This window comes from Pagrus major, chromosome 9, assembly GCF_040436345.1.
Source record: "Pagrus major chromosome 9, Pma_NU_1.0".
NCBI lineage: Eukaryota > Metazoa > Chordata > Actinopteri > Spariformes > Sparidae > Pagrus > Pagrus major.
Window position 1 is genome coordinate 3,825 of NC_133223.1, and position 15,261 is coordinate 19,085.

At 39.5% G+C, this 15,261-nt stretch overlaps 1 long non-coding RNA gene across 1 annotated transcript; it reads left to right on the top strand.

The window, feature by feature from the left end:
- Positions 1–11,117: 11,117 nt before the first annotated feature.
- Positions 11,118–13,490, top strand: LOC141002652 (uncharacterized). Its single transcript, XR_012179639.1, has 4 exons — positions 11,118–11,417; positions 12,246–12,297; positions 12,578–12,625; positions 13,431–13,490. It is a non-coding gene; the product is annotated as an uncharacterized lncRNA (long non-coding RNA).
- Positions 13,491–15,261: the final 1,771 nt, after the last annotated feature.

The window sequence follows — 15,261 nt, forward strand, 5'->3', positions numbered from 1 at the left end:
TATTCATGTGCACAGAGGTTTGTCGTCACCATCCCTATATTTTTTAAAGGGTTGGTTCAAAGCCTTGAGAGTTTTTAAGAAAACGCAATTTTCATTTGTTTGGTTTACTGAGTGCTTGAAAAGTGGTTATATACAGTATATCTTGGGACAACGGTTCAACAGTTGAATCACGTTTTTAGCTTTTCTGGCCTGATGTCATGTCTATTGACTGCCATACCGTAACCAAAAAACCTTATCCAACTATTAAATCCTCTCTGGAAAACTGCAGGTCACCTTTGACATGGTTCTTCTTAGATAATAGTACCTGTGTAGCCACACTCACGTAGGCCAGTTTTCTGTAGTATTCTTGATGAGGTTGACTGTTTGGCTTTTGTTCTCAGAAGCTTAATGCCACTTTTACACCAAAATTAGTGTGTGTATACGCACTTACGCAGATTTTTTTTTTTATGCTGAAACCCGCTGAAAATAGGTGATTTTTTTTTTCTTTTCATGTTGCAAAGAGAGGAGTGTGTCTCTCTTTTTTCCTTGTGTGTCAGGTTCATTATCACAAACACGCCAGAAAAACAGAGAACAGTAGGAAGCAGCAGATCATAACCCTCACCAGTCTAGACCCAGAAAACATTAAAACTTTCCTCTAAAAATTGTAATCAATAATATTCATATTCTGAAATCAAACACAACACAGTTTTTTTCTGGAGATGATAATGGAAGTTGGTGAGGAGTGGTGCATCTTGCTTCTTTTCTCATCTTTGTTAAGAGTTGCACATGCTCAGTTTCGATCAGGCAGCTGACTAGGCTCAGACATTTCTTTATATCTCTAACTTCCTCAGGAGGCTCTCAAGTTTTCAGTTTTGATTTATTTTTTCATTATATTACATCATTATTGGGATTTTCCAGTGTGAAAGCAGCATATTTCAGTTGACCTCTGTCAACTGCCTCCACCATCATGCTGCACTTTATCTTGTAAAACTTGTAGAGTATTCATTGCTCATGGGCCCTGTTTTTTTTCACCCAACAGAACACAGACTCTGAGGCCAGCAGTGTCTTCTGACATAGAGCAGTATGTGATGTGTGTGTCCTGAGGAGGGATGGTGCAGAGCCTGAGCCTGACCCAGACGACATCTGTGTCCTGACTGGAAAAAAAGAGGAATTGGGGGGCATTGCTTTATTTGGACTCTTGCTTTGTTTGGACTAATGTTTGTTAGAGCTCAAATGCAGATGATTTTCCTCAAAGCCTCAAAACTTGAATTGTCACATGATGTATACTAATGCCATGTAACTGAATAATGGAGATGAAAAGGGGAAATATGTTTGATAATGACTTCACGATTGTTTCTGTGACTTACAAAAGTACAATTAAATGTATGCATGATTTACAGTTTGTGTTTGGTGCTTATAATATTTGATTTTATTTTGATACAAATTATACTAGAACCATGTAAAGTTGAAAAAATGTTATGTCTCTTCATTAGTGAAGTAGATGTTCCTGTAATGTATTTCTATAAAGTGTACTATAGTACAATTACATTAAAGTTCTAGTGTTAAAATTTGTAAAAGCCTCATGTTGGTAAACTCTAAAGTCTTCTTTAGTATGTTTGTGATGTACTATTGAAAATGTAAATATATAAGGTTTTTAGTGCATTCAGCATTGGGAAATAGACTTAATTAACTTAATTTAAGTATAATGCATGTGAGTTACAGAAAATGTTCTTAAAGTTGTTCCACAATTAACCTGATAAGAACTAGCCTCTCAAAAATTACATGCCCATAATTAACAGAGTGTATCTCTGCAACTACAAGGTCCAATTAAATAATCAAGGTATCATAAAGGGAACACTTGAAATGGTGTTCAGATGTGTAAGTATACAGGTGCATCTCAATAAATTAGAATATTGAAGAAAAGTTAATTTATTTCAGTAATTCAATTAAAAAAGTAAAACTCATATAGATTCATTACACACAAAGTGAAATATTTCAAGCCTTTATTTGTGTTAATCTTGATGATTTAGGCTTCCCCAGAAGGCCTGGATGAGTGGAGAGGTGAGGGCTCTTTTCAGAGCCAAAAAAGCTGCCATTCTGTCAGATTACAAGGAAGCATACTACACCGCCAGAGCAAGACAGAAAGCTGGCATCAAGGAGACAAAGAGGAGACATCAGCAGAGTCTGGAGAGGGATCTCAACACCAACAGCACTAAATGTGGCAGCGATTCCAAATGTCACATGCTACAAAAGTCTGTGAGTCCAGGCTGCCGGGTGAGCTGAACACATTTTATGCTCGCTTTCATCTCCTCAACAGAGACTCAGCTGTGAAGTCTACTCCACCTACAGTGGGCCAGCCACTATGAGTAACCACAGTGGATGTGAGAAAAATCCTGCTGAGAGTGAATATACAGTTGTGTCCAAAAATTTATATCCACTTGTAAAGAAAATGTTCATCATGGCAGTCTTCAGCTCCAATGATTTCTACAGCCCTCATTTTTCTGTTATGGAATGAGTGGAACACAAATTACTTTGTCACAAAGCAGTTACAGGCATAGACATATACATAGACGCCTCATTGAGCGGGTTGGCCCGCTGCTGCGATACGTCGACGTCGCCGCCATATTGGAGGAGGCAGCTCTGCCCCGTGAACTAATACAAGTGAATGGAGTAACCTTTATAAAGCTCCTTCTACAAAGTGCTATAAGCTAATGCCTCTCATTTACACATTCACATATGTACGAATATATTCAGGAAACAGATAGGAACCAAAAACAACGTCTGTAACGTCCTCTGATGATTATAAACGTTAACTACTCCTTATATGTTCAGTATAAAGGTAGGCACCAAACCACCGGATGCATTTTTATAATGTTTTTATGAGTGTTTACAGCTGCCAACGTATGTAACGCTGCTACTGTGATGTTAAATGACGGTTAAATATTGAATCTGTGTCTATAATAACCAGATCCTGACATGTAAATATGGCGGCGACGTCGCGTACGGTCCAGCACTCAATGAGGCGTCTACGTATATATGTCTATGGTTACAGGTCCCAAGATCAACTGTACAAACAACTGTTATAATGTAATTATAAAATGCATGGCACAGTTGTGTCACTGCCACGATCAGGAAGAAAACACAAACTATCACCTGCTACTGAGAGAGAATTGGTCAGGATGGTCAAGAGTCAAACAAAACCCACCAAAGTCTGCAATGACTTAGAAGCTGCTAGAAGACAGGTGACAGTGTCCACAGTCAAGTGTGTTTTGCATTGCCCTGGGCTGACAGGTTGCCGTGCAAGAAAGAAGCCCTTGCTCCAGATGCGCAAATTCAGCCAGAGGGCTATTGCTATCAAAAACACCCGATTGAGGTGAAAATGGCCAAGGGACATTTAACCAAATATTAGAATTATTAAATATTTTTGACCCAAATTTGAACCACACTTCATGAATGTTTTTTGTGACAAAGTAGTTTGTGTTCCACTCATTCCATCACAGAAAAATGAGAGCTGTAGAAATTATTGGAAAAGGAAACTGCCATGATATATACACTATATTGCCAAAAGTATTCACTCACCCATCCAAATAATTGAAATCAGGTGTTCCAAGCACTTCCATGGCCACAGGTGTATAATAATAATATAATCAAGCACCAAAGCATGCAGACTGTTTCTACAAACATTTGTGAAAGAATGGGTTGCTCTCAGGAGCTCAATGAATTCCAGCGTGGTACTGTGATAGGATGAAGTCCAGTCGTGAAATTTCCTCCAGTCAACTGTCAGTGGTATTATAACAAAGTGGAAGCGATTGACAGCAACTCAGCCAAGTGGAAGGCCACGTAAAATGACGGAGCGGGGTCAGCGGATGCTGAGGCGCATAGTGTGCAGAGGTCGCCAACTTTCTGCAGAGTCAATCGCTACAGACCTCCAAACTTCATGTGGCCTTCAGATTAGCTCAAGAACAGTGCGTAGAGAGCTTCATGGAATGGGTTTCCATGGCCGAGCAGCTGCATCCAAGCCATACATCACCAAGTGCAATGCAAAGCGTCGGATGCAGTGGTGTAAAGCATGCTGCCACTGGACTCTAGAGCAGTGGAGACGCGTTCTCTGGAGTGACGAATCGTGCTTCACCATCTGGCAATCTGATGGACGAGTCTGGGTTTGGCGGTTGCCAGGAGAACAGTACTTGTCTGACTGCATTGTGCCAAGTGTAAAGTTTGGTGGAGGGGGGATTATGTTGTGGGGTTGTTTTTCAGGAGCTGGGCTTGGCCCCTTAGTTCCAGTGAAAGGAACTCTGAATGCTTCAGCATACCAAGAGATTTTAGACAATTCCATGCTCCCAACTTTGTGGGAACAGTTTGGGGATGGCCCCTTCCTGTTCCAACATGACTGTGCACCAGTGCACAAAGCAAGGTCCATAAAGACATGGATGAGAGAGTTTGGTGTGGATGAACTTGACTGGCCTACACAGAATCCTGACCTCAACCCGATAGAACACCTTTGGGATGAATTAGAGTGGAGACTGAGAGCCAGGCCTTCTCGTCCAACATCAGTGTGTGACCTCACAAATGTGCTTCTGGAAGAATTGTCAAAAGTTCCCATGAACACACTCCTAAACCTTGTGGAAAGCCTTCCCAGAAGTGTTGAAGCTGTTATAGCGGCACAGGGTGGACCGACGTCATATTAAACCCTATGGATTAAGAATGGGATGTCACTTAAGTTCATATGCGAGTCAAGGCAGGTGAGCCGAACTTTTGGCAATATAGTGTATGTTCTTCACAAGTGTATGTAAGCTTTTGACCACGACTGTAAATAAGGCTGTTCTTCCAGATAATATACGTTGCTGTGTACTAAAAACATGTGCAGATCAGTTGGCTGATGTTATTTCTGATGTTTTTCTGATGTTCTAGTCTTAATGACTATTGCACTCTGGCTCTCACCCCACCCCAAGTGCTTCGAGAAACTGGTTCTCCAGCACATCAAAGACAACATCCCAGCCAGCCTGGACCCTCACCAATATGCTTTCAGAACCAACAGATCCACAGAAGATGCCATATGTACTGCCCTTCACTCAGTCTTCACACACCTGGAGAATAAAAACAGCTACACCAGAAAGCTGTTTGCTGACTTCAGCTCACATTCAACACAATCTCACCCATGAAGCTAAATGGAAAATTGGCAGTCACACCTCCTCTACATTAGCGCTCAACACCGGAGCCCCCAGGGCTGTGTGCACAGCCCCCTCCTGTTCACACTGTACACCATGACTGCACTCCCCGAAATCAAGAGAACTCTATTGTGAGTTCCATCCCACCATCATGGGCTGCATTATAAACAACGATGAGAGTTCATATCAGGAGGAATTCAACAATCTTGCAAAGTGGTGAATAGAGATATTTTACTGCTCAACATCAGCAAAACCAAGGAGCTGATTGTTGATGTAAAAAAGAAGGAGGCAAAAACACACATCCCTGTCTGCATCAGTGGAGCTGAGGTGGAGCAGGTGAACAGTTATAGGTTCCTTGGAATTACCATCACTGAGAACCTGTCTTGGTCATCACACATCACCACCCTGGTTAAAAAAGCACAGAAAAGGCTCTTCTTCCTCCAGAAACTTAGGAAGGCTAAATTGCTGAGTAAGATTCTGGTCAACTTTTACAGAAGAGCAATAGAAAGCATCCTGACTGGAAACATCACAAACTGGCATGGTCCGTGCACAGCCCAGGACAGGAAGGCTCTACAGCGGGTGATTAAAACCGCCCAGAACATCACTGGTACCATCTACAGAGCATCAGCATTACCGGTGATGTGAGATGTCTGCACAGAGCTCAAAGGATACTAAAAGACAACACCCACCCCAGCCACAGTCTGTTCACTCCACTGCCATCTGGCAAAGATACAGAAATATCCGCTGCCATACCAACAGACTACGGAACAGCTTAATTCCCAAGGCTGTGAGACTCCTGAAGTCATCCTCAACAACACTCCATAAAATAGATGTAGCAGGACTCAAGGACTGTTTATAAAATGCCCAAAAAAGGTACCCTGTGCCTTATATCAAGGGACAGTTAAAGGGAAATATTCAAGTAATGTGTCTGGAACAATTATCTAACCTTCCCAAACCTGCTGTAAACTTAACAATAACAATGGCTTTGTCAGAAAAACTTGCCATTTCAACAACTATGGACAAATATTAAGGTAATCGTCCTGGAACATTCATCTAACCTTCACAGAACATGCTAGGAACATAAAAATAACAATGGTTTTATGTCAGAAAAACGTGCCATTTAACATGTAGGCAACATAAGACAGAAACATTCAAGTAACCTTCCTGGAACATTCAAGTAATCTTTACAGAACGTGCTGGGAACGTAACAATAATGTTGGTTTTATGTTGTTAGAAAAACTTGACATATTTACGATAAGGGGAAACATTCAGATAACATTTCTGGAATATTTAACTAACCCTCCTAGAATGAACCGAGAACACAACAATAACGTTGGTATTACATCAGAAAAATATGCCATTTCAACATTTAGAGAATGTTAAAGGGAAACATTCAAGTAACCTTTCTGGAACAATCATCTCACCTTGCCAAACCTGCTGTAAATGTAACAATAACAATGGCTTTGTCAGAAAAACTTAATTTGAAAGCATGTTCATAGAATGTATCAAAAATGTTGGCATTACATCAGGGCAAACTTTCGAGTAACGCTCCTGGAACATTCATCTAACCTTCCCAGAACATCCTGAAAATGTAGCATTACCAATGTTTTTATGTCAGAAATACTCGCCATTTCAACAACTAAGGAGCGTTAGGGGGAACTATTAAGGTAACCTTTCTGGAACATTCCTCTAACCTCCACAGAACGTGCTAGGAACATGACAATAAAAATGGTTTTATGTCGGAAAAACCTGGCATTTTATATCTATGCAAAGTCAGACAGAAACGTTAAAGTAATGTTCCTAAAAAATTCTGGTAACTTTTTCATGAACAGCTGTGAACATAACAATAGCTTTGGTTGGTTTTAGGTCAGAAAACTTGCCATCTTTACATCAAGGGGAAACTTTCAACTTTCTCTCCTGGATCATTCAAATAACCTTCCCAGAATGATCTGAGAACATAAAAAAAAACATTGATATTTCATCAGAGAAACTTGACATTTCAACATGCAGGGTTCGTTAAGGGTAAACTTTCAAGTAACCCTCCTGGAACATTCATCCAACCTTCCCAGAACATCCTGAAAATGTAGAATTACCAATGGTTTTATGTCAGGAAAACTTGCCTTTGTAAGAATTAGGCAACACTAAGGGGAAATGTACAGGTAACCTTACTGGAACATTCAAGTAACCCTCCCTGAGTATTCTAGGAATATAGCAATAAGGTTGGTTTTGTGTCATAAAAACCTGCCGTTTTAACATCTAGGGAACATTATTTAAGTAACAATAATGTTGGTTTTATATTAGAAAAACTTTAATCCTTTACGATAAGGGGAAACATTAAGTTAACTTTTCTGGAAAACTTAACGAACCTTCCCAGAATGATCTGAGAACATAACAATAATGTTGGAATTGCATCAGAAAAAACTTGCTGTTTCTTGAACAATCATCTGACCTCTCCAAACCAGTTGTTAATGTAACATTAACAATGTATTTCTTCAGAAAAAATTTTAACATCTAGGGAACGTTAATTTGAAACCTACAAGTAACCTTAAATGGAATGTTCAACTAAAGAATGTTCATAGAATGTAACAGTATTCTTGGTATTACATCAGAAAAACTTACCATGTCAACAACAGAACATTAGGGGGAATCATTAAGGCAATCTTCCTGGAACATTCATCTAACCTTCACAGAACGTGCTTCTTCGATCATCACAATAGCATTTCCTCGAACATGGTGAGAATGAAACAGTAAGATTAGTTGTACTCCAGAAAAACTTGATATTTCAACATCTAGAGTTCATTTAGGGCAACTTTTCAAGTCCCCTTCCGGAATATTCAATTTACAATCCCAGAAGGTTCTCAGATCAAAACAATAATTAGAATACTAATTAAACAAGTATTACAGCAGAAAAAAATGCTACTTAATATCCAGGGAACATTAAGGGAAAATGTTCAAGTAAATCCTCCTGAAGCGAGTTACCTTGCCAGAATGTGCTAGGAATTTAACAATAACCTTGTAACATTCCTAGAATATTCAATTAACCTTCCCAAAACTTGCTGTGAACCAGTGGTGAATATACCATATACTATGGGTGAACTATTTACCCATCTGATGATTGGATCCCATATTTTGCATTTTTCTGGTGATCGGAATCAGTATTTGTCCTGTTTTTTTAATCCGATTGCTGATTAAATTAAAAAAAATATTTGAAAATGTGCTCCTTGGTGCAGCTTGTAATCTGCAAAGTAACAAATGACTAATTTTATCAATTAGTTGTTGTGACTAAAAAGTACAATATCTGCCTCCAGAATGTAAGGCAGTGGAAGTATAAAGTAAGAGACAATGGAAATACTCAAGTAAGGTACAAATACCTCAAAATTGTATTTAACTACAGTACTTGAGTAAATGTACTTTCATTCCATCACTGCTAGGAAAATAACAACAACGTTGGTACTATGGAAAAAACATTATACTTTTAACTGCTAGGGAACTTTAATGTGAAATCTGCAAGTAACCTTCCTGAAACATTCATCTTTCCTACCCAGAATGTGCTGCGAATTTAGCAGTGATCTTGCTGTTTCAACATCTGGGAAATGTTAATGTGAAATGTATGGAATGGAAGTAACCTTCCTGGAGCATCATAATAACCATCAAAGAATGTGCTGGGTACATGACAGTGACACTGTTTTTTCATCAAATAAACTTGTTGTTTCACTATCTAGGGAATGTGAAGGGGAAACATGTTAGTAGTCTGCATGGACTATTAAACTAACCTTCCTTGGATGTTCTGGAAATGGTTTTAAAACTTGCTCTGCTTACTCTAGAGAATGTTAATGTGAAATGTTTAATTATCCTTCCTGAGACTTTCAACTAATTTTCCCAGAACATGTTGGCAGTGTAATACTAATGCTAGTGTTACGTTTTTTAGAGACTTTAATGTGAAACAACCTAACAATATCATCGTTTTACATCAGAAAACCTTGCCATTCTAACATCGAGGAAACATAAAGATGGAATGCTCAAGTAGCCTTCCAGATCATTGAACTAGTTTTCCTAGAATTTTCTGACAATGTAAACATTGTTAGTTTTAGATTAGAAGAAAGTCTTGCTGTTTTACCACCTAGAGCATGTTAATGTGAAATGTTCAACTAACCTTCCCAGAACTTTCTGGGAACCTATCACATTATTGTTGGTTTTATGTCAGATAAACTTTTAACCTCTGGGGGACGTAATGCAGGAACATTCAATTAACATTCCCAGAGACATAAAAATGTATTTTTAATTTATTTATTTTATCATTTTAAAACAAACCCAAGTGATTGATTTTATATTTCCACACAATTAAACTTAAATACCACCTGTCAATCTCTTCGACTAAGGGCAGTAACAGGAGAGTCAATAGAGAAGTAGAGAAGTGCACAAGCTAGCTGCATATTTTTTGAAAGTACAGTTGCCTAATTTACAGCAAATGAAACTGCAAGATGAGGAATAGCGGAGGTGACGTTTTAGGAAGCAGCACTGTACTGATAGTATCTTATTATAAAATATGGAAAATAAGATGCAATGATCTTAAAGGGAAATTTGCAGTGTTATAGGTACAAAAGGTTTTGGAATTGGTCTAGTAGATTGCCTCAGCTGCGACGTGGGCTGCAATGTAATCTTTCTGAACAACTTTGAATGTCTTCATACATCCACTAACCCTTTGTCCACACTGGCTGCTTGGTAGTGCGTGGCGGCTGCGTTGCTGAGCTGCTGTGGCTCACTTGCGTGTGTCTACATAGGTTGCGTTGCTGCTGCAGCACAGATCCTGCCTGCCCTATTTGTTTACATGGAGTTTGCCTCTGATAATTACCAATACACTTGATTTCCCTTTTCCCTGTGCAAGACCAAGAAAGTGGGATGGGGAATGAGAGGGAGGGAAGGAGAGAATGAAAAAGAGAGTGCACAGGGAAAAACTGCCCTTCACCTGTTGTGTGTATTCTCTTCATGTCTGTGACATATTGTAGAGATACACACATGAAAACTGTAGTGAGACACTAGTATGATGTTGTTAAACTGTCTACAGGTCGTTTTCAGGTCTATTTTTGCAGAGAACCGTGCATGTCACTGTAAAAATAGGCGAGACTCCAAATCTATAGATGATGCACTGCTGCAGCCTCAACGTGTGAGGTGCACTATTCATGCCGGTAGTGTGGCTGCTACAACCTGTTAACATGGACGCCGAAATGTAAAGCAAGATGTAACGCCACGCACATGCGCTGCTCACGCAGCCAGTGTGTCCAGCCTGTATAAGTGCTTGTTTTTGCCACTGACAGCCTGAGATTGTTATTATAATTGTCTGACCCCATTACAGAAAAGATCCCTACAGATATCACCAACTCTGGTTTTGGTCAAAATAAATCCTTAATTCAATGTTTTTACTATATTTAACTATATGTTTAGGTGCTGTTATAACATTTTACCACAGTACCTAGCATGTTTGTGCTTTTAAAAAGTGATAGGGACAATATTGGCCATTTCAAAAGTGGTTGGGACGTCACATGTCCCTAGTGGCCCCAGTCTAAATTACATATTTGCTTGTCTGTCTGTTCTCAAAGTGGGATCACTCAGTTGGTTCATCCAGGTTTGAAAGGTTTATCAAATTATCTGTAAATCTCTATTGAGTAAATCCCAAATTAATCCTAATACACGTAGATATACTTATTATGTCCATGTATGCCAAATCTCCTTCCTATTGAGTAATATTGGATAGTTTAAGTGTAACAAACATTGTTCTGTTGCATGACCGAGAAACACCAAACGTGGTGCCTGGTTTCATGTAGGCACTTCCTCGCTTGCTCGTGTTGGCCAAACCAATCGGAGATTTAAAAAAAACAGAAAAGAAAAGAAACATCGCGATATTTGTGGCCAGGGGTTACAGAGGCGATATCTCGCGCTACCTGATCACTCAACGTCTCATTCCACCACGATCAAGCCAGCCGGGAGGGGGTTTCAGCTACACAGCAGTCATTTCATTCGGGAACTTGAACGGACTTTATATTTATAACAGAGATCATCGTTTTATTTATTTAATATAAACGTTGTTGTCTATCTTACTTTGTAGATAACTGCTGACTCAAGATTAAGTATAGAAAAGAAAGCTAAGTTTACGTTACAGCATTGCCGGCCGTGCTAACAAAGAAAATCCGTTCTCTTCTGAAATAATCCCCACTACTCTCTTTAGTTATGAGTCATGTGGTCGTTGATAATCCACACGGTCTAGATCAGCAGGTAAGTACTTTCAAGTGGTTACTTCTTTGCTTCTATCATATAAATTTGGAGATTTTCCATTACGCACATGTAGTTTCGACAGAGAAAAAAGGAGCTTCATTAGCTAAGTCGCTAGCCTTCAGCTAGCTAAGCTAACGTTGCGGCTGGTAAAATGGAGGTGATGATGTCGCTGGAGAAATTGTGATGGCGGAGCTCGTCACTACGTTGTGCCAACGAACAAAACTAACTAGACTGTCAGTACTGTGTTTCCCCTTAAAATGTAACAGAAGTGTTAAACTTGAATGATGTGTCATGTACTAATTACCCCTCGTCATTTTATTTCAGTTAACCCCAATGGAAATTTGCAACGTTAGCTAACCTTTACGTCCGGCCGGTATCACACAAAGTTAGCCCGGCTAATGTTAGGCCTTCTCAACCTGAAACGTGGCGCAGAAAAGAATGTTGGCAGTCGGTTTCAGCGACCAATAATGGTTTTGAGATTGAATGGTCACTATTTAATGGATCGTTCAGGTTGTATAAAATTGGCTAAGCAATTTAACTGAGGGCATTGAAGAAAATGATTATACTTTTATGTCATCTTAACCTGTCAGCATTTGCCTTTTGAAACGATCACCGACTACATGGCTGTGCCGTGCCATGTCGTAGGTTGGACAAAGCCAGTCTTAACAAGTCAAAAACAAAATGACTGAAGATATTAGATTCCAATGTCATTTCACCGATAGTCATTGTTTTGCCCTAAGCTCATTTTCTGTTGTTGGTAGTTTCAGAACTCTTGGTGAACTTGATGTTGGCTTAACTAATATTTTTAAAATTGTTGCCTTTCCGTAGCTTGCTGTCCTAGACTTGAACTCTCCTGACGGCCAAGGCGGAGGCACTGGCAGTAAGTAACAAAGTTGATTTTTGAAGATATGTTGGTGTCATCATTGATTATGTTAGAATCAGTTTAAGCTTTATGGTACTGTTCATATAATTTGACACTTTTGTATTATTACATTCAAGTTATTTATTTTGTTTATCCAAGCAATACAGAAAACTGGTTGAAACATCTTTACTGTAGCATACTGTGACAGTGTTTTTCTGAAGGTTCTTGTATGTATAGTGTATTTGTAAATACCAATCTCAGAAAACAAATGTGTTTAACTGTCTCCCCCCCTACCCAGGGCGTTACATTCCACCTCACTTGAGAAACAAAGATGCCTCTAAAAATGGTGAGTTCGATTTTAACAATCAGACCATCAAAGCGGGTTTGAATTGTAGTGTTGTTTAATATTAAAATCAGAGCATGGTAAAAGCAAGCACAGTTGAGGGACAACAATTAAATATTTGTTTCTTATCACATCAGTCTTTAAGAATTAAGACACAAATTCTGGTTCTGCAGGGTTTTGCTGCTTCAGGCCACAGGAATATTAAGGACATTTTCATTTAGAATAGTGCACAGAAGGATGGGAGAAAGCTGTGACATGTGGGTTTTTGTTTTCTGTGCACTATAGCTTATTTTGACATGGATAAAGTGGGGCAAGTGTTACTGTAAAATGGCCTGGAATTTTAATTAGAAAGACAATGGGACAGATTTAAAGCCAATTATGTTAAAACATTTTAGTTAATATTTTCATGAAGTGGGCATGGGGAGAACATGGTTAAGGTTTCCCAAGCTTATTGTTGTTTCACGTTAACAAGAGGAGTGCTAGCTGTTTTCCTGCTCTGAAAATGGGAAATATGGAGGGTGGATGGGGTGATGGTTGTATCCTAAGTATTGGCATTTCAAGATTTTGAACAATGTACCCATATTTGTAAGACAGATAAGGTGGTTGTAATTTTCTTCTTCTCTTTTTTTATTATTTTTTTTTTTTTGTAAATCTGTTTAGCCTCTTAAAGGCTTAAAATCAAAATGCATGTTGTGCCTGGCATACTCAGCCAGATAGGTTTACATAAAAAAAAAAAATCATCAAATCATGGTTCTGTGTCATTGCACACTTGACGTTTTTCTCGTTTTACTGTTTTCTTATTCCACAGCAGGAAATGCTTATTCCGCTGGTAGACAGTGCGGTTATTCAGTGGCACCAATAAATCTCTGTAAGTCCCTTCTGTCTGCTTTCGCTGAGGGCAAACTGCATTATCAGATGCATGTAATAGTCATTCTACACAACAGAAAAACCTGTGCGAAGGAGGAGATGGTTGGGTTGTAGATATACATTTTACAGTTAGTTAATGATGGGCTCATTATTGTTTGATGCGCTTCTCTCTGCTGGGATGCTTGCACTCAAATTAAGAATTGTTACAGGTTAAGGTCAGTTTGATATAAGCATAATCTCTTTGGGTTAAGGAGTTCAAAAAAAGTGAGGTAACTTTCTTTTAAGAGTATGATAGATATGTTAAAATATTTTGTCTCTATACATTCAAGCCCATATTTCACCTGCAATGTCCCCCAAGTTTCTTCTAAACAGTGCCCACAACCATGGCAGGCAGAGTGTCCTCAAAGACACAGAAATAACTATACTTCAGGATGGGATGACTGTAAGATTGGTAACTATTAGAGTAAAGCCAAGCCCAACACTCATACAGCATGAGCCAGTAATTATGGGTGAGTCTTTTTATAGCCTGCTTCCCTACCTTTGCTCAGGTTACCCAAGACTGGCCTCTCAAGAGCTTGCCTTTTACCATGCCTACAGTGGGGGTTGGCGAAACGGATGTGGTATACCTTGACCTCTACCTGCATGCCATGCCGTTTACTTGTCAGAGTTTTATAGTGTACATAGCTGGAGACTGGGGCATAATTACAGCCCCCCTGCTTTGTCATGGTCACTTGATTAAACAGCGGAAATTTGGGCCTAACACAGCATTTCCCAAAGCTTGCAAATGAAGTTGCTTATAATGCATGTGATGGTGCTTTAAAGACTCTGCACTGCATCACAAGTGTGACTGTCCTACTAATAACGACATTATCAGCTGCGAAAGAATGTGACACCTTTTTTGAATCATACCCTTTAACCTCTGTTAGTCAGTCATCAAATTAGGGTTTTTTTGCAAAGACGCGGAGCTGTACACTGCTGCATTGACATAAAGTGCATTCAGAAAGTATTCGGACCCATTCACTTTGTTCACATTTTATGTTACAGCCTTATGCTAAACTCATTTAAATATTTTTTTCCCCTCATCAGTCTACACTCTATACACCTTGATGACAAAGTGGAAACAAAATTTTAGATTTAGGTTGAAGCGCCTTTGGCAGCCATTACAGCATGGCGTCTTCTCGGTTATGACGTGACAGGCTTTAAACACCTGGATTTGGGGATTTTCTGCCAGGTTGGATGGAGACCGTTGGTGGACAGCCATTTTCAGGTCTCCCCAGAGATCTTCGATTGGGTTCAAGTCAGGGCTCTGGCTGGGCTACTCAGAGTTGTCTTGGCTGTGTGCTTAGGGTAATTGTCCTGTTCGAAGATGAACCTTTGGCCCAGTCTGAGGTCCTGAGCACTCCGGACCAGGTTTTCATTAAGACACACATGGAGGCCAAACAGTTCAATCATGGACACTCAGACTGTGAGAAACTAGATTCTGGTCTGATGAAACCGTAAGGTGTTTTTTTGTAAAGTCCAAGCAGGCTTTCATGTGTCTTTCACTGAGGAGTCTGGCCACTCTGCCATAAAGCCCAGATTGGTGGGGTGTTGCAGTGATGGTTGTTAAAGGTGCTTTGATCAGGATTTTTTGGGCTGATCACCGATGGCTAGAAGCAGTATCGGCTGATGAAGATCAAAAGGACAAAGACATCTAAAATTGTTAGCTATTACTGGCATAGTTAAGTGGCATTAAAATGTTGAGGAAATAATTAATCGTGTGTGTGTGTGTA